A 20,007-nucleotide genomic window follows, 5' to 3' on the forward strand; every position below is an offset into this window, starting at 1 on the left:
TATCTAACATTGAAAGAATTTTTCAAATCGGATAAGCGGTTCCTGAGATTAGCGCGTTAAAATAGGCCCTTTCATATAATGTCCCCCGTTTTTTCCACATTTTCATCTATTTCTTCGCTCTTAATAGTCTTAGCGTGATAAAATATAGTTTATAACCTTTTTCGATCAATGAGATATCTAACACTGAAAGAATTTTTCAAATCGGACCAGTAGTTCCTGGGATTAGCGCGTTCAAATAAGCCCTTTCAAATAATTTTCCCCCGTTTTTTCGACATTTTCCTCTATTTCTTCGCTCCTATTATATTTAGCGTGATAAAATATAGCCTATAGCCTTCCTCGATAAATGGGCTATCCAACAGTAAAAGAATTTTTCAAATCGGACCAGTAGTTTCTGAGATTAGCGCGTTCAAACAAACAAACAAACTCTTCCCAATTATAATATTAGTATAGATATACAACGACGCTATTTTTTATTCTTTTATATGCCTGCCAAAGTCGTAACTTTCATCAGGGGAAAATATTATTATAAACTGTACGTTATTACCATTAATACTGAACAAATTACTGAACCGTGAACACTGACAATATCAGCCATGTTGGAAAATTTATTTGAAAATCGAACGCGGTCGGTAGCGAACGCGCGCCGCGCGCGGCCTGTCGTCAACTCGTAACCGACTACTAAAAGTTAGATTTGACTTTTTAATTAATTATTATGAACTAATAATATCAAATACAAGATAAACAGTGTAGTTATGATATTATCCTTTTTAATAAATGGATGAAGAAAAAATATTTTAGGTAAGTTTGTGTGAAAATTTTTGCAGTTTTCAGCGATAACGCTGTAGGTTCAGTACCGTCCTTAACTTTAAATTAATTCTTGATACTCTATATTTAATTGGTCTCAGTTATGTTAAATACTCATTCAAATAATGATTGTATTACTATACATTAATCTTATATTATCAATTTTAACCTCTCCCATAGGTGATAGGATAGGCCTCGCCTAGTTTGGGGGACTGTTACTACTTACTTCCTGTTAAAAATGTTTGTAAACATTAATATGATAAATAAACTAATTGTATCTTTGTTTTTTATTAAATACTTAATATAACACTAGCTATTTGACCGAGCTTTGCTCGGTATTCCATAAAACACGAATAAATTTCCCCCTATATACTAAATTTCATGAAAATCGTTGGAGCCGATTCCGAGATTCCAATTTACTTAAGTATATCCTTAGTAGGATAGTAGGATAGTTCCTACTATCCTGTCCTACTAATATTACAAAGGCGAAAGTTTGTTTGGATGTATGGATGTATGGATGTATGGATGTTTGTTACTTTTTCACGCAAAAACTACTGAACGGATTTTAATGAAATTTTACTAGAATATAGCTTATACTTACATCAGAATAACACATAGGCTACAATTTTAAGCGACTTTCAAAATGGGGAAGGTGTTATGTTCGTTTTCTTATGTTCAACGATTACTCCGCCGTTTGTTAACCGATTTTCAACATTTTTCTTTTGCTATATAGGGTATCATCCCAATTTGGTATTATATTGACAAAAGTAGTGATCTGATAAAGGATCCATAAGTAATCGAGGGAACTCCTCAAAATTTATATGGAAACATGTGGTGACTTCAGTTTCGTGAGAAGTATTCTAAGCATATGCTACCAACAAGTAAGATTTTGCACCGAGGTATACCTGGTATACCGTGGTTCGGAAGGTGCTGAGAGAACTCCTGATTCTTTATAGATACAAGTTTGGGAGTTTCGGCGTTGTTTTAAGAACGAAAAGCAAATGCTACTATGCAAATTACATTCGTCATCATCATCATCATCACTACCATTTTATACCATACATCGTCCCATGGTTATGACTTATGAGCCTATAATGACCCTGTTATTGGTACTTTTCATAGTCTTTTAGATCGAGACTCGAGTTTGTCAAGCGATAATTGAAAAAAAATTATACTTAATATTGCTTTAGAGTATGTTTGCTTGAACGCGCTAATCTCAGGAACTACTGGTCCGATTTATAAACTTATTTCAGTGTTAGATATCTAATTTATCGAGTAAGACTATAGGCTATATATTATCACGCTAAGACTAATACGACCGAAGAAACTCAGGAAAATGTGGGAAAAACGGGGGAAATATTAGAAATTATGAACTACTGGAGCAATTTTTATGGCAATATTTGGCACAGATATAGAGTAAACCAAGTGTAGGGAGTATGGACATAAGAGCTATTTTTTATGGGAAAATGTACGGTTTCCGTTAAAATCCCTAATTTACGCGGGCGAAGCCGCGCGGGACATCTAGTATTTATATATTTATATATAAATACTAGATGTCCCGCGCGGCTTATGTATATATATACAAGAATTGCTCGTTTAAAGATATAAGATACTATGGACAAAAGCGATGAAATAACCTCCTTATATTTTTAAAGTAGGTAAACTTAATTAATATGTATCGGCCTTTGTTTTAGCTTCGTGGCATTACCAGTCTACTTTTCATACATTGTTTGAATACCAATATGAATACTTAATTATTTTTTACAGTGCATTTTCCATAATGGTTTTGAATGTACATTGTGTAGGTTTAAATAGTAGATCGATAGTGCAGGTAGCGGCACGCTGCCGCCTGCCACACCTTGAGGAGGGACCTGGCCTTGTCACCCATGTGTCCACATCAGTCCACATGGCGTTGGAAAGTGGCATCAATATCGCTATCATCATCATCGTCGATCCCTTATACCCTACTAAGCCCTGGCGCTAACGGTGTCCATATGGCGCTATCATCAACATCTTTGTCATCATCACCGACCCCTGTGATCCAACAGGCCCCCGGAGTTGTCATCACTGATCACAAGCGCAATGTCGGTGGCGCGAACTATCTATTATCATTATTGTCATCACCACTAGCTCCTAATGCCATAGCGGACTCTGTCGCTCTACTGTGTATTGGATCTTACCCACTGACCTCCTGGAGATCAGTGATCTTACCCCATAGACGCTTCCGTGGTCTAGTGGTACAGAGCGCGGCTCTTGACTCGGAGGTCGTGGGTTCGATTCCCGCGTTGGAAACATGTTATTTCCAAGTTTGGTTAAGACAATGCAGGCTGATCACCTGATTGTCTGACAAGTAAGATGATCCATGCTTCGCATGGGCATGTAAAAAGTCGGTCCTACGCCCGATCTCTCGCCAGTCGTGTCGGTCTTGCGTCCCGCTGGGTCATGAGAGTAAAGGAATAGAGAGTGCTCTTGTGTACTGCGTACACACTTGGGCACTATAATATTACTCCTGCGTACCTGGCCTGGTTTCAATGAAACCGGCCACCGTAACCGAAACCGGTGTGGGGGTATTATTTACCCATAAAGTTAATAGGTATATTAAGTTTATGATCTTACCCAGGCTCCTCGTAAACATAATATAATAAAATAATAATTAATGCATACAATTATAATGCATAGCGCTGGCAATTAATGTCATCATCATCATTTTCAGCCTGTTTTATTGGGCTGCAGGTTCAGGATTGAATATTGATAGGCATCAAGTACCACAATCCCGAATGTGTTCGTTTCTAACCAACTTCAAAATAAAACATTTTTCATTCCAATTTCAGACTACTTTTGATTTCAGCAAGCTTGTGAGTTGAGAGTCGGGTGACCGGTCTGACTTATGTAAGACAGTGATGATGATGATGAGGCTTCGTGTGTGACGAGATGTTTGTGTCGGTCTATGATATTATGTGTCAGTTGTTTTATTGAAGCATTGTCACAGTATAGCAATATGACATATCCCTAACTAACAACTAACTAATATTGCTATTTGCTATACTGTGGCATTGTCATGTGTCTGAATCATAAAGTTAATAATGCTAAGTAATCACATACGGTATTGCTCGATAGTTTTACTCCGAATCGAAGGAAATGACATATTTGACATATTTAATTCCATCGAGCCGGCTCGAAGCGAGCCTTCGAGCTGTCAGGTTTGCGGTCCACACGGTGGTTATTGTTCGATTTGGAGTAAAACTAAACTATCGAGCAAAACCGTAAGTGAGTACTTAGCATAATGTCAACTTTATAGTTAATATTTATAGTTAATATAATATTAACTTGGTGGTCTGAACCGCGGGTTAAGTCGGAACTCGAAACTACGGATGTCACAGATTCACGTATCATTTTAACATTGTAAACTATATTTTTAAAAGATTAATAAAATTGTATTCACTTGTTTGGTAAAAATTGGACCCATGCATTATATCCATTATATTCTCTCCATTCACCATTCAGTACAAAGAACGACAATCATTTTATTCATTCAGGAATATATTTTTTTAACATTTATTGTGCCAGAAAGCTATAACAACTGAAATTAAATTCATTATTTTTTAAGCTGTTATGTTGGTCCGGGAGCTGTCAATCTCAAAAGTTTGAGATTGACAGCTCCCGGTGAAGAAAACCACATCAACTGAAATCACTCTTTATTGAACATTATAACATAAATCACAAAATCATTTTACATCTTTTTCATCTCTCATATTTTTTCACATTGACAATTAATCTAACTTCAAAAAACATTACTTTTTTCTTTTCTCTATGTTCGACATTCCGCCCACCATGAATATTAGTAATAATATTCTTAAATATAACAATAATCAAAATTCCTAAGTTTATTCTAACATGTTAGGCAAAATTATCAACCTTGAAACTGCTCTCTTTATAGAATTATTTTTACATTTTAATGTGACAACCCTGGTGATTTTGTCAATACCTGGATGTTTTTCGGTAATGACTCCTAACAACCATTTAGTTGGAGGAAGATCATCTTCCTTCACTAAAACGATATCACCAATATTCGGTTCAGGAGTAATTTTTGACCATTTATACCTATTCTGTAGAGTTGTCAAATACTCCTTTGACCATCTGCGCCAAAATTGTTGAACGACTTTTTGCATCAGCTGCCACCGAGAAAGACTACAATTCTTGACGTCCTCTAACTGCTTATTAGGTACCGAAATTAGGGGTTCCCCGATCAGGAAATGTCCTGGGGTCAAAGCTAACTCTTCACCATCCATAACCTTGTACAAAGGGCGCGAATTAAGACATGCCTCTATTTTTACAAGCAGGGTTGCCAATTCCTCAAACGTTAGAGTCGATCCATCTAAAACGCGTTTGAGATGCCATTTTGCAGATTTTACCCCCGCTTCCCAAAGGCCACCAAAGTTAGGTGCATGCGGTGGTATAAAATGCCAATCGGTTCCTCGATTAGCGAGATTCTCCCCTACTTCTTTTATCATGCTGTCATTCTCGCCTTGAAATAATTTAACTAATTCTCTCGAAGCACCAACGAAGTTCGATCCATTGTCACTCCACATCTCTTGGCAATAACCCCGGCGACCCACAAAACGTTCATATGCTGCCAAAAACCCTGCCGTGGTCATATCGCTTACTGCTTCTAGATGTATGGCGCGTGTGGACATACACACAAACACACATATGTATCCCTTACTACATTTACAACCTCTGCCCTTGGACAATCGCACATTAATTGGACCAGTGTAATCAACCCCGCTTTTTAAGAAAGCACGATTTGCAGATACACGTGCCTCTGGTAAATTACCCATAAAGGGTTGAATACTTGTTTGACTGTAGCGTAAACATCTGATACATGTCTTATAGTGTCTTTTTATAAGACTCTTGACACGAATGATCCAAAACTTAGATCTTATGTAGTTTAACATAAGCTGAAATCCACCATGCAACGTCTTTAAGTGAGCATCAGCTACAATCAAATTGGACAGATGGTGAGAGTGAGGTAAAATAATAGGATGCTTTACGTCGTATGCCACTTGACTCTGTTGAATCCTTCCTTGAACTCGTATTACGCCTTCCTCATCTAAGAATGGACACAGTGATTTAAGTGGACTAGCTTTTGAAACAGACTTAGATAAACTTAACCGATGCAGCTCCTCTGGAAAGGAAATTTTTTGACAAGATTTTATAGCTATAGTCAAAGATTCGTTCAATTCTTTTACCGTAATAAAACTCAACGTTTCTAACGATTTAGTTCGTACTCTTCTAATAAACCTACAACAATATGTGATAACCCTCAACAGCTTTTGTAAGGAAGAAAATTTGGTCCAAACTGGTAACTCTGAACTCGTCTGGAAGACTGCTGTATGCACTATTATTTTTTCTTCCAATGTCACTGAAACAACGGGACTATCTGGAACAGTAAACTGCCGATCACGCAACCAACAAGGGCCCTTAATCCAAGGGTCATACTGCATAAGTTCCTTTGGCGACATTCCGCGTGACGCACAATCGGCGGGGTTCTGTTCTGACTCCACATGTGACCACTGATCGTTATCTAAAACCTTCAAAATCTCACTAACTCTGTTGGCTACAAAGGTCTTCCACCTTCGAGGCTCACCTCTCAACCAAGCAAGCACGATTGTCGAATCAGTCCAAGCTCGGAGTTGTGTTTTGTGTATAGCTAATACGTTTGAAATTTCATATAAAAGTTTTGCTAATAAAACTGCTCCACATAACTCAAGACGTGGGACTGAGACTTGCTTGAGTGAAGACACCCTTGTTCGAGCCGCTAACAAGCTAACATGTGCATCAGTTTCATTTATGACCCGAAGGTATACTACGGCGGCATAGGCCGCTTCTGAGGCATCGCAAAAACCATGGAGCTCGACCTTGCTGTTTTTGCCTGTAGACACCCACCTAGGAATCATAAAGTTATTTAACGCATTAAGCTCGTCCCGAAAAGAAACCCATTGATTTAATAGGTCACTGGGAACCTCTTGATCCCAAGTAACACCCGCAAGCCACAACTTTTGCATATAAATTTTTGCTTTTACAGTAACTGGTGCGACCCAACCCATAGGATCAAACAGACGAGATATATTCGATAAAATAGTCCTTTTGGAGATCAAACCCTTTGACTCTGGTAACTTAACTTTGTACTGAAAACAATCAAGACTCACATTCCAAGTTAATCCTAAAATCTTAACTACCTCATCAGACTTCAACTCTAGACTTTCTTTATGTTCCTTCCCTGCATTAAATTCTTCATTCAATCGTGCGCTGTTGCTTCTCCATTTCTGTAACTCAAACCCTCCCTTATGTAACATATCGACTACTTGATTATAGATCTCTACTCCTTCTATCTCATTTTCACATCCTGACATGAAATCGTCCATATAGAATTCTTTCAGAACTCTATCCCTTGCCAAGGGATAGTGATCTCCTTCATCCTTTGCTACTTGCTGTAGACTTCTTACTGCTAAAAATGGAGCTGAAGATACTCCAAAGGTAACTCTTAATAACCTATAATCCTGAACCTCCTCATCTGGATTATCTCTCCACAAGATCCTCTGATAGTTGGCATCCTCGGCAGAGACCCTTATTTGTCTATACATTTTGACAATATCAGCAACAAAACAAATGGGGTAAGTACGCCAATTTAAAATAATATGGCGAAGATCTGGTTGTAGTCGTGGCCCAACTAAAAGATAATCATTTAATGACTTACCATGAGCGCCCTTACACGATGCATCGAAAACAACTCGCACCTTTGACGTTATTTTTTCAGGACGCACTACTGCGTGATGAGGTAAGTAAATACTATCTCTCTGATGAACAGGATCTTCATCTCGAACTAGTTCCATGTGATTCATATCAAGATATTCCTTAAGCACCTTGGAGTATTCTCTTTTGAGTTCAGGATCCTTATTTAATTTTCTTTCTAAAAAATGGAATCTCTTTAAGGCCACTTTACGATACTCACCTGCCCTACAGTCTGGTACTTCATTCACAAAGGGAAGACGAACAATGTATCGACCTGACTCATCTCGACACGTTGTGGATTGAAAGAAATCCTCACATTTCTTATCTTCTGCGGATACAATATCCTTTGGAAGATCAGTTTCCAGTTCCCAGAATTTACGCAACAATTCACTTACCGACTCATCTCGAATGTGCAGACTTAATATACTGCGAGCGCGAAGTGTCTGTGCTGGGGCGCGACCGGATACAATCCATCCCAGAAGAGTATTTTGAGCTATTAAACTACCTGATGGATGTCGAATTAAACCATGTGTTAATATGAGCCCATAAAGATCCGCACCTAGCAGTAAGTCTATTTTACCAGGCTTGTCACATCTAGGATCAGCTAAATCTATATTTCGAAATTCAGGCCAATCTCTAATTTTAATAGGGTTTGCTGGCAATAAAGACGACAAACAGTTTAAAACGTAAGCCTGAACATCACAATTAAAAGGTCTTATAGTAGATTGTAATTTAAATCCTACCATGTACTTAACTGATAAATTCTGAGTATCGCCTCCTACACCCGATACTACCCCTTCTGTAGCGGACTTCTGAAGTCCTAATAATTGAACGGCCCTCTCTGTAATAAAAGAGGCTTGAGAGCCTTGATCGAGCAAGGCTCTCAATATAATACATGCCTTCTTCGTTTCTATTTTAACTAGTGCAGTAGCTAGCATTACCTCTCCGTGAGCACCAATAGGACTGCTTGCCATATTCGTCATAATATTACTCATCTCAATTCCATGGCCAGCTGGGGACTGTGAAGCGTGAGCGAGACCCTGCGACGCCGCCGGGTTTTCGGAGTGGAGCAGTACATGGTGTCGACGTCCGCATCGTTGACAAGAATTAAAATACCTGCATTTTGAGACCGTGTGGTTGACGCCAAAACAATTAAAACATAATCTGCTATGTTGTATAAACTCTGTTCGGGAATTAAAATCCAGTTGCTGAAATTTCGGACATTGTTCTAATATATGATTCTCTTTACAATATAAACATACGACAGCAGAGACTGAGAATACATTTGGTCTATGTCTTTGTTCTATGTACGACCTTTTCTCCTTTACTTCTAAAAACTCCAGTGCTCGGAATCTACCTTCCAGAAAGGTATATAGCTCTTTTAAATCAGGTGAATCGTCTAAATTATTGCAAATCTTTTGTTCCCACTGTCTTCTAGATTCCGTGTCCAATCTTTGACTTACTATGTAAACTATCAATACATCCCACGTTGAAATGTCAAATCCCAAATTTGATAGCGCATTGAGACATTCGTTCGTTGTGTCCAATAAACTTCGAATTTCGTTGCTATCTTCCGTGTGCAAATTCCGTTGCCCAAACAAGCGAGCCAATATATTATTGGCGATGTACCGCTTGTTACTGTATCTTTTTTTAATAATATTCCAACTTTTTTCGTAGTTGGCCTCTGTTATTGGAACATGCCGCAGCAAAAGTTCGGCCTCCCCTGTGATGTGGCCTTTTAAGTAGTATAATTTCTGTACACCGGCTAAATCCGTGTTCTTATGGATAATCGATTCAAATAGGTCGTGGAAAGTGGGCCACTCAACGTACTTCCCAGAGAAAATTGGGATGTCAATTTTTGGTAAGGTGATCGACTTAGGTGACTCCTCCTTATGATCTTTGAAATTGGTTTCTGAGGATGCAGCGGTGATCGATAAGCCTTCAAGTGCCTCGTCCAAATCTTCCTTGTAGGCATAATAATTTTCCTTGACTTCGTCATGTAAGTCCTTTACTAAATACTCTTTTTCTTCTGTAAGTTCCGCCATCGCTATTAACTCATAATAATTACTCTGAAATTTCGTCCATTCCGCTTCTAAACTTGAATATCTTGCCCTTACATATGAGCGGCTAATTCTCACCTTGGGAGATTTCTTAAAGTTGGTATAGTCCTTAGTTATTTGAGCTTGAATAGATTTTTGAATTCGAATGAGACCTTCCATATTGTACAACTCTTTTCTCAAAGAAATTATAAATTCTATTACTTTTCATCCATAGGTCACCTGTTCATACATTGAATCCAGCTTCTGAAGGACCATGAAGAAAACCACATCAACTGAAATCACTCTTTATTGAACATTATAACATAAATCACAAAATCATTTTACATCTTTTTCATCTCTCATATTTTTTCACATTGACAATTAATCTAACTTCAAAAAACATTACTTTTTTCTTTTCTCTATGTTCGACACCCGGACCATATTATGTGGGTTGCCACTTGCTCCTGATTGAGCGTCAGAAAAATAGATAAAGAGTTGTCACATTTTTTAAGTTATTCTAGTCGGATTAGGTACTCATGTGGTAGGCTAGGCACAGAGTAAACCATAGACTTAATATATACTAACTATTCTGAAAGTATTGTAGAGTAATAAATCACAATCATTCAATAAATAAAAAATAAAAAAATTTAATTAGTTGATAACGAACTAACTCATAACTTTCGATAATAAACGTGCGTCGACTGTTAAGTGCGACTTTAAGGAGTTCCCACTTCTCAGTATTCCTGTCAGGAACTTTTGAAGTGTGATTTTTGAATAATTCATATTTTCCCTGCGGCTCAATGTCATGGGCACGCGCAGGGATATTGCTAAATGTTGTGCCGGAGGTCAAGTCCTCTTCGGCAAGGTCATTTAGTTGTACACAACGAATCTGGCTAATGCCAGGAAGGTGTAATCACCTTAAAGTTTCTGAACGCTTTTGACAGGAGTTTATCTGTTCACAAGCGTTGGTAATTGCTTAATATTTTGGAGTTATTTAATAAAAAACGTTAGCGGATGGATAATCTAGTCAAAAAATTAAGAAAATGGGCATTAAAAAGTAAAGCAACTTATCACAATAAATTACTTTGTTTCAAGAAACATAAAGTTTTAAGCAACTATGTAGAGTCAAGCCAAGAAGATGAGGGACTTAAGATCTTAATTCTAGGAATCGAAGAGTGATTCACCTAATTTATTTTAACAAATGTACCGAACAAATAAATTGTGTGACAAATCTAATATGTCGCAGATTTGCGATTAAACTGTATTGGATTTGTGTTTCCGCTTTACCTTATCCGAATTAATTCGTAGGTTAAATATGTTGTAGGTAAGCTAGACAAAAAAAAACCCAAACCAGGGCTTTACATCCGTTGTGGATGATTTATACAGTACTTATTTTTCAGAGCGAAGTAACCACTCCTCAAATACTGTAGTGCCTGGGACAAGATTTTTAAGAAGCTAGACAATCTTGTTAAATAATATACTAGCTGTCCCGGCAAATATTGTTTTGCCATATAAAGTATTTCGCCCATATTATTTTACTGAAGTGACTTAATAAGTACGGCACCATGGCAACGTCCATCGCTATCCCGTCGCACAAGCAATGGTCGCCGTGAGTCTCGAGTTGTAATAATTTACTATTGTAATAAAATTATTTATTCAACAAATGCACTTATCATTATAAAAAGTAGCCAGTAGCCGATTCTCAGACCTACTGAATATAAAATTTGGTAAAAATCAGTAAAGCCGTTTCGGAGGAGTACGGTAACTGACATTGTGACACGAGAATTTTATTATATAATAAGATTTATTTGAATAACTTTTTTGGCAACGGCTTTTTCAGAAATATTTTCCTTCTTTCTTTAAACTACATCAAACATCGATCTCCCGTAAACATGAGCCGAGCATGAAGAGTAATTATTATAGTAATACTTAATCCTTTTGATTTCCGTGTCGAGGTTAATCGCCGTATTGATTCCTCCCATATTGATTCCATAAAAACGGACGTTAAGATCCATGATAAAACTCCGATTAACGACCGAGCAACAACATTCGGTGTTGTTTGTTGACGCTACAACAGAACAATATGTACCTCACCTGTTGCTTTCCAGGCTCATGGAATTTTTGCTCGATCTCAGACACAAGTCACACAACGCTGCACTGTGATTGCCGGCATATATTATACTATGTCAGTAAATAGTATGTTAGGAGAATAATGCAAATCATTACTTATAACGAAGCTGTCTATAGCATGCACAGCCAGCAGTGAAAATGGGCAATCATAGACAAAAAAAAATCCCCTCTACATGTTGGTAATTGCTATTCGCTTGTATTGGTTTGTCATGGGCGTGGAGAGGCTATGTTATACTCAGGTAAAAGCAGAGTATTGTTGAACTTTAGGAGAGGTGCTGACGCTCTATCAGTACCCTGTGTTTGCTCTTCACTCAGAAGTCAGAACTCATATAAGGACATCGTATGTACATTAGCAGAGTCAGCTCTGCTCATCAACCGAGTCCCCACGTAGTTAAGCGCTGACGTTGATAATACCGCGCTCATTAGGCCGTCAGCGGAGGCGTGGAATTGCCCATTTACCGCAAAAACTGTATTGAGTGCAATAAATTACATCCACCTTTGTCAATTGTCGGATAATTGACATGATTGCTGTAGAGCTGCCGAGTTCAGGCCTCAGGGATCGGGTTATATTATATGTCCAACTTGTAGCGGCTACTCACTTACTAGTAACCACTATGATTAAATCCATACAATGTTTTTTTTTTTTTTTTTTTTTTTTTATGAAATAAGGGGGCAAACGAGCAAACGGGTCACCTGATGGAAAGCAACTTCCGTCGCCCATGGACACTCGCAGCATCAGAAGAGCTGCAAGTGCGTTGCCGACCTTTTAAGAGGAAATAGGGTAATAGGGGAGGGTAGGGAAGGGAAGGGAAGGGAATAGTTGAGGGTAGGGAAGGGAAAAGGGTAGGGGTTAGGGGATTGGGCCTTCGGTAAACTCACTCACTCGGCGAAACACAGCGCAAGCGCTGTTTCACGCCGGTTTTCTGTGAGAACGTGGTATTTATCCGGTCGAGCCGGCCCATTCGTGCCGAAGCATGGCTCTCCCACGTATGATGGTTGTCTAATTATTAAAATTGATTGGACGGAAGGAAGTAACGTGGCTTCTGTTAGCGTTACATTGATTATTTGGCATCAGTGACGGGCTGCGGGTCATATCAAATTTTTTGGGGGCAAGATATATTTTGCGAGGCCGTTGATGGATGACGGAAAATTTTTTGATACTCATTTTTAGGGTTCCCTAACAAAGGGTAAAAACGGGACCCTATTACTGAGACTTCGATGCCTGTCTGTCTGTCTCCAGGCTGTAACTCGAGAACCGCTATTGCTAGACTTCTGAAATTTTCACAGATTGTGTATATCTGTTGCCGCTATAACAACAAATACTAAAAACTAAATAAAATTATTATTTAAGGGGGGCTCTCATACAACAAACATCATTTTTTTGGCCTTTTTTGCTCTATATCAATAATGGCAACAGGTAGGTACTTGAATTTTTTCAAAGTCTTTAGTTATGTGTGTACTTTAATATTTAATAATAATATAAAAATAAAATAAAAAATTAAAGGGGGCTCCCATACAAAAACACAATTTTTGGCCTAATTTTGCTCTATAATGTACGGAATGGTACGGAACCCTTCAGCGCGAGTCCAATAATTTATGACCCGTAATTAGAGTCTGCTTGCGGTTTCGAACATAAAGCGGCATAAGTACTTACACGGTATTAGGGTTTGAGTGCAGCTTGTAATAGTTTGAGTACACCTCACAATAGTTTTAGGCCCGTATAAATAGTCAGTACTTAAGATACGACCCGGTCTCAAGACGCGGTTCGGCTTTGTGATTGGTCCAAATTTTGACAGCCAACCAATCACAGAGCCTGAACCGAGTCTTGAGACCGAGATTACGAAGCTTGCATATACATTCCAGTGGTGCGTCAGGTTAATGTGACCGTGTTGTACTGTATATGTTTTAAATTGTAATTTTCCATCTTTTTAGTAAAAGATGGCCCCGTGCGAGTTTCTTACGCCGGTTCTTCTCGCCGGGTTAGTTCCCGAACCGGTGGTAGGCACCGTAGTATCGACGTTCGGTAAAGTTTTTGTAAAAAAATTACTCCGAATAAAAATATTTTTGATTTGATTTGATTTGAGATGCATCTTGAGTACTGACTTTTTATACGGGCCTTAGCAGTTGTAACTTCTAATCCGCGTCACGGCTATTGTGGGCGGTAGATCAAGCGCCCGCTGATGGGGACTATTTATACACTTTCCGAGAATGCTTCATGATTTACAGCGCCGATCGACAGGTATAACGAAATTGAACAGTACCTTCTGTTATTACTGGCTAATGCCGGTAACTGACGAGTGGTCGCCGTAATATTATAAGGTAGATATATTTTGTTACATTTTATTATATTATATTCTGTAACACACGCTGTTATGTAGTTTCATGTGGGAATATAATCAGGCCGGATTTATAGTATATTATGCCACTTTAATTTTGCCGCCCCTATGTACGAACTACGAACTCTGCCGCCATCGTAGGACGCTGTTGCCCCCCCCTAGGACGCCAGAGGACGCTGCCGCCTATAGGTCATGGCCTATATAGTATATTGCCTATACATAAATCGAGAGCTGAATAGAATAGATAGCCTAGCTGTATTATTATCACTTTGTATAATATATTCATAGTGCTTTCTTAGTATTACACTCTTTCGGTACTCTACTTATTTCAGTATGTTTAGTTTTAAGTGGTTAATTACTCGTTTATTATTTTTCGCGCTTCGAATGCACTAAATATATACAAAAATCTATATTTTTATAATAATAAATAATAATAAAAATTATTTTTTACACAACTTAACATAGTAGGTATTTAACATATTAAATTAGAGTGTGAACTGGAGCCTAAGCTAGGATACCCTGTGTTTCAGGTGTCCAGGTCTCACCCGCGGATATGAGAAGGACTTAACATTAATATTTATCATGGTTGTCTAAAGTGAGTGTGTGAGTGTGCGTACGTGCGTGTGTGTGTGTGTACTTTACGATACAGTTGATAGAAGTAATTCAGTTTCATTATAATTAAGGTTTAGTAGCCACTTTTGCACAATTGAAATTATATTGAGCAGTTTTGACTCGTGTCCAAAAATAAGCTCTATCAAAAGCTCTATCTATCAATATAATGCTACTTTGCAGGGCACTCTACAATACATTTTCCGCGAAACCGTCAAGTACATATTTAAGAACCTTTTTTAACGTTAATGATGATTATGTTTGGAAGTGTGACGACTTCTCTACCTCAGAGTAAGTTCATTTTTATAACTTTGGAATTACCTTTCTAATTGCTAGCAATATCAATTTTGGACTGCAACACTTGGGGATGAGTCATGAATTTAAAAAAGAGCAGAAATATTTTTTTTTTGTCTTTGATGTTTTGTGAAACTTGCAATAATTTAGTTTCATATGTTTTACCACAATATGTTTTACCCGTCTTCCGTGGTCTCCTCAATATATAACATCTAAAACTCTTCTGGAAGTTTCTTCGCCGAGTGCATTCGACCTTACCCAACCACAGACCTTCCTTCAGCTCTCACCTGCGGCGGCGGCGGCGGCGGCGGGCGGTCGGATGCGGCGGCCGGCACACGCGAGGTCACCGGTTCTAATCAAACGGTATTGATTACGATACATAGATACTATTCTAGATAGGTACTGACGTGAATGTAGTAGTAAACAATCTACTTACTAGTCCGCTTAACGAATGACTCAAAAGAGGGTATAGAGTGCGTGAGCGGGAACCTAAGCTATTTCTACTGGAACTTATGCAGGGTGATTAGGGACAAAACATACTAAAAGTCCTGACGTCTAGGAGGTGAGCCGGGGGGAGAGGGGGGGGGGGGAGACAAAGGTCTAAATTTTTGGTTTTTCGTCAATAACTAAAAAACTATGCATTATGGTAACTATTTTACATCAGTTAGACCATACTCTTGTTTGCCAGCTTAGTTATTTGTATAAAAAAACATCAGGAATCATCGGGAATGAGCTGACCCCTCTCTGATCTTGACGCCAAGAACAATAGACGACTTACCAGCATCTGAGGCTTTACTAAGAACAATATTTTGTCGCTGCAAACGGAATTAGAAAGGAATATCTACATATTTAAAATAAACCTTTTTTTAATTTTTACCTTTCCTGAGCGTGTAGTTCGGAAACGGATGAGAATTTGGAAAAACTGTATAGAATTTCATTTATTGAGAATTTAATAAGCTTTTAGTATGTTTTGTCCTTAACCAACCTGAATAAGGTCCTGCAGAAATTGCTCAGGTTCCCGCTCGCACATTCTACAAGTAATTTGTTGACTGAGCTATACTGACTAGTCACTACGTGAGTTTTTTGGAAGATTGGCTCGTAAAACATTAAATGCGTTAAACCCACACTGGTCTTAGGCTAACTAAGACCAGTACAGTCTACATACTACAATCTACAGGTTTAACGCATTTTGTTTATAACTTTACTCCCGCTGTTTTGATCTAACCAAAAGTTATAGTTATTAATTTAATAATACCTATAGCAATAATTATTATTGAGTATGGAGACAATTAATATAGTCAAGTGGAAAATAGCCTAACAGGAGCTTTAGTTCTTAGAGTTTGCCGCAGAAACTGTAAAGACAGACAATATGGCGCTCTGAGACGTCTTAGCTAAATCATTCATTAGATTAACTATTTAGAGTTTAGACTACTATGTATATGTACGTCATAGCGAGGAGGTGGCGTCACCTCCTGACACCTGACGTACGATCACGGAATAACTGATGGTATGACGTCGCTTGCGCACTCATTAGCGAATCAAAGTTCAACGATACTTTGATGCTCAGTGCTTATTTATTTATACTTCGTTCAGAATCTAGATCGTATAATAACGAAAATGTGCCATTGTATTTTCTTTCGTACAGTTATAAGAGGTGGCATTCTAATTATGACTAAGTATAAATATTTTATCACCTATCTGGGAGCACGGCAGTGCTCCAGCCAAGCTTTTTAGCAAAGGCACGGCCGTAGCATACTTTTTTCGAAGCGGTTCGCGGCTTTTTCACACCCCCTTTATCTTCGATGTTAACAAAGCTAGGGATTTAGAATTTCGGTGACTAGGAGCAAATATTAAAACTAGCTTAGCCTCCAAATTACATAACATTTCGATAAATAGTTTAATAGTTACGGATGATCAAAGTTACTACATTTTGTCACTCACTGATTGACAGATCATCAAAATTCTAAGGTACTTCTAGCAGACTTAGAACCTTGAAATTTGGCAACAAGGTAGGTTGTTATCCACAATGACAGGGAATATTATGAAACTGGCCAAGTGCGAGTCGGACTGGCGTACATATTATGGTCCCGTGCCGTAAATTTGTATGGGAGCCCCCCTTAAATCACAAGTTTATGTACTTCTTATTACTTATTAATTATTATTAAAGTTGAAATACAATTATGTATTTTCTGAAATTTTCAAAAACCTTACTTTTACCATTATGGATATAGAGCACTAGAGAAATAATCAGCGACTGATTGGATTTATTGGGTACCATCGTCCACATACGTCGTTACATACTAAAAAACACGCCGTTTGTGTAAGTATGAACTACCCCAAATATGAAGTTTTATATTTGTTTTTCTTCTGCTCATTGCCAAGCCACTATAATAAATTCACTGAATGTTGATTTAAATTACAAAATAAGTTGAAGGCTTGGCTTGAATGTGATCTAAAAACTTTTTACGATAGATATATTGCATGGCTATGCAATATTTCGCTTGGCTCCTTTTTACATTTAATGTTTTGGTGGGATTCAATTTACCTGAAATGAAATGAAAAATTGAAATATCGCTTTATTTACGAATATGAGTTCTACCGTCGGATTTTAAAATTATTAAAATTTTAATTTTAATAATTTAAATTTAAATCGGATCATTACTTGATGAAAAATGGATCCTTTACGATAATCGGAAGCTCGATACGATAAAAGGAATGCTCAACCGACACAATAATGAAGGGATTTTAAAATATATTCAAACTTTAATAATTTAAATTTAAATCGGATCATTACTTGTGATGAAAAATTGATCTTTTACGATAATCGGAAGCGTTCGCCGCAATGGCTGTCCCCTGGAGAATCAGCCAAATCCTGCCCCAAGCGAAAATTGACTCAGAAAAAGCTACTTGTGAGTGTTTGGTAAACTAGTGCCGGTGTCGTTCACTACAGATTACTAAAATCTGGCCAAACGGTTACGGCAGATATCTTTTGTCAGCAACTGCAAACCATGATGGAAGAACTAGCAGCTAAACAACCAAGGCTGGTCAATCGCTCTAGGCCACTGCTGCTTCAGGACAACGCTAGACCACACATTGCACAACAGACGGCCGCAAAACTGGAGGAGCTGCAATTGGAATGTCTGCGACATCCACCGTACTCCCCGGACCTGGCTCCAACAGATTACCATTTTTGCGGAATTTGGATAACTTCCTACAAGGAAAAAAATGCAACTCTGATGTGTCAGTCCAAACCGCTTTCTAAGAATTTATTGACTCTCGTCCCTCCGTTTTTTTTAGTAAAGGGATCAACGAACTACCCTTAAGATGGCAAAAATGCATCGATAACAATGGTACATACTTTGATTAATTAAATTTATATTTAAATACAAAAAAATCGACTTTATTTTCCTCACATACAAAACGCCAATTTCATATGTAAGGACCTAATATTATAATATGGGGCCAAATGAGCAACAGGTCACCTGACGAAAAGCAACTACTGTACCGTCGCCAATGGACACTAGAAACGTCAGAAGTGTTGCAGGTGCGTATTGCCGGCCTTTTAAAAGAAGGAATATACGCTCCGTTTTAAGGGTTTGCGTTTTGAATAACTAACATCGGTTTACGACCTGCCGATTATTTAGGTCTTGTTTCGGTAAATCCTCCTGTGAGCTGTAACACAGTGCACTCAAAGCGCTGCGCCGAAACCTGGCGCGACCCTCGCGTGTGCGTGATGGTCGATGGCTGATGATTAATGGACAATTATAGTTCATGGCTGTTACAGATAAGGATTCCGGATTAAAATTCTACTACATCAATTCGACCATAGATGTATTTAAATCGAAATACATATTGTGAAACATAAAATGGTAGACATCAATACCAGGTCAAAAAATCGCCCCTTATGAGCTAGGCGTCACTTCCTCATGGCTTCTGCAGTCCTTATTCATAACTGTCGGGGTCGAAGACATAAAGATACGAAAAAGTGAAAAACATTAAAGATGATCTGTGGTCACAATTTCGTCGTCCTTCACCAGGGCATATAGCGGCAGCGGCGGAGCGCGGGCTCCCACGGCGCGCGTGAATTATTGAGCAGGATCGATCGGCGTGGCATTAACGTGCCACCGCCCACCTGTGGGCTGTGACCAGCTCAAATCAGATTCATAGAGGTTCCGATATGAGCTGCCCGGCCTTGCTGAAAAGCGGCGCGAAAATTCCGAGCAAGCGAGGGTAGCAGGTCCGAAGAGATAATCTCGTTTTGTCTGCCGTCGTCCTGCGTCGTCGTCCAAGATAAAGTAGAGTATTGAAAGTTCCTAGATTGTCCGCTAGCCTGTGCTGCGTATGGAAACAGGGAAGCTAAAACCCGAAAGCTGTTGTCACACTCGTACATTATACATCAGTTTTGTTGGCTTAGTCGTAGCGCCATTGCCAGGACCAATAGGTACCTTAGATTGGTCCTGGCAATGGCGCTGGTTGTGTGAATTCTAGAAATGTAAATCTATAAAATGGTTACAAGTGTCAATTCTAGATATGTAGTGATGAAAATCTGGTTTACTAATTGTACATGATTTCAGATTTGTACTCCTTTGTAAATCTCCCACGTCGTATTACTGAAAACATCATCGTGACCCGTTAGTAGCGTAGTATACTCTGTCTGATTCACGGTGCCGCGGTGGATTATCTACGATATTTATTCGTGTGTCAATTATAGTCTATTTATAGACGTCATGTGTGACAGTATCGATTCGTCAATACGAGTCTCGGTGATATAATATTATTTTGGTGATCAGCCTATGCTAGATACGCCAACGAGATATCTCACTCTACATGTTTTCTCGATGTTCTATGGTTTGTCTCTTCATCTCTATTTACCCTAGCATGACAAACATTTTTTCTCGCGTAGATCTATCATCGAAACAACACATTTTATGGAGTTTGGTCGAGATAATGTCGAGATTTTGACATTATGAGACGAGTAACTACTCGTCTCATAATGTCAAAAT

General features: G+C 38.5%; 1 protein-coding gene and 1 long non-coding RNA gene across 3 annotated transcripts in view; one reads left to right on the forward strand and one right to left on the reverse strand.

Annotated features, from left to right (window-relative positions):
* Nucleotides 1–627: 627 nt before the first annotated feature.
* LOC121727425 (anoctamin-4) overlaps nt 628–20,007 on the forward strand; it is a 43,233-nt gene continuing 23,853 nt past the window's right edge. For both annotated transcript variants that reach the window (XM_042115268.1, XM_042115269.1), the window contains exon 1: nt 628–798. The gene's annotated coding sequence lies outside the window, so the exon portion shown is untranslated. The remainder of the gene's footprint in view (nt 799–20,007) is intronic.
* Nucleotides 4,068–15,575, reverse strand: LOC121727439. The gene is made up of 3 exons (XR_006035674.1): nt 15,441–15,575; nt 12,287–12,293; nt 4,068–4,078 (listed from the first exon to the last, which is right to left on the reverse strand). It is a non-coding gene; the product is annotated as an uncharacterized LOC121727439 (long non-coding RNA).

Source organism: Aricia agestis, chromosome 5, assembly GCF_905147365.1.
Source record: "Aricia agestis chromosome 5, ilAriAges1.1, whole genome shotgun sequence".
Classification (NCBI taxonomy): Eukaryota; Metazoa; Arthropoda; class Insecta; order Lepidoptera; family Lycaenidae; genus Aricia; species Aricia agestis.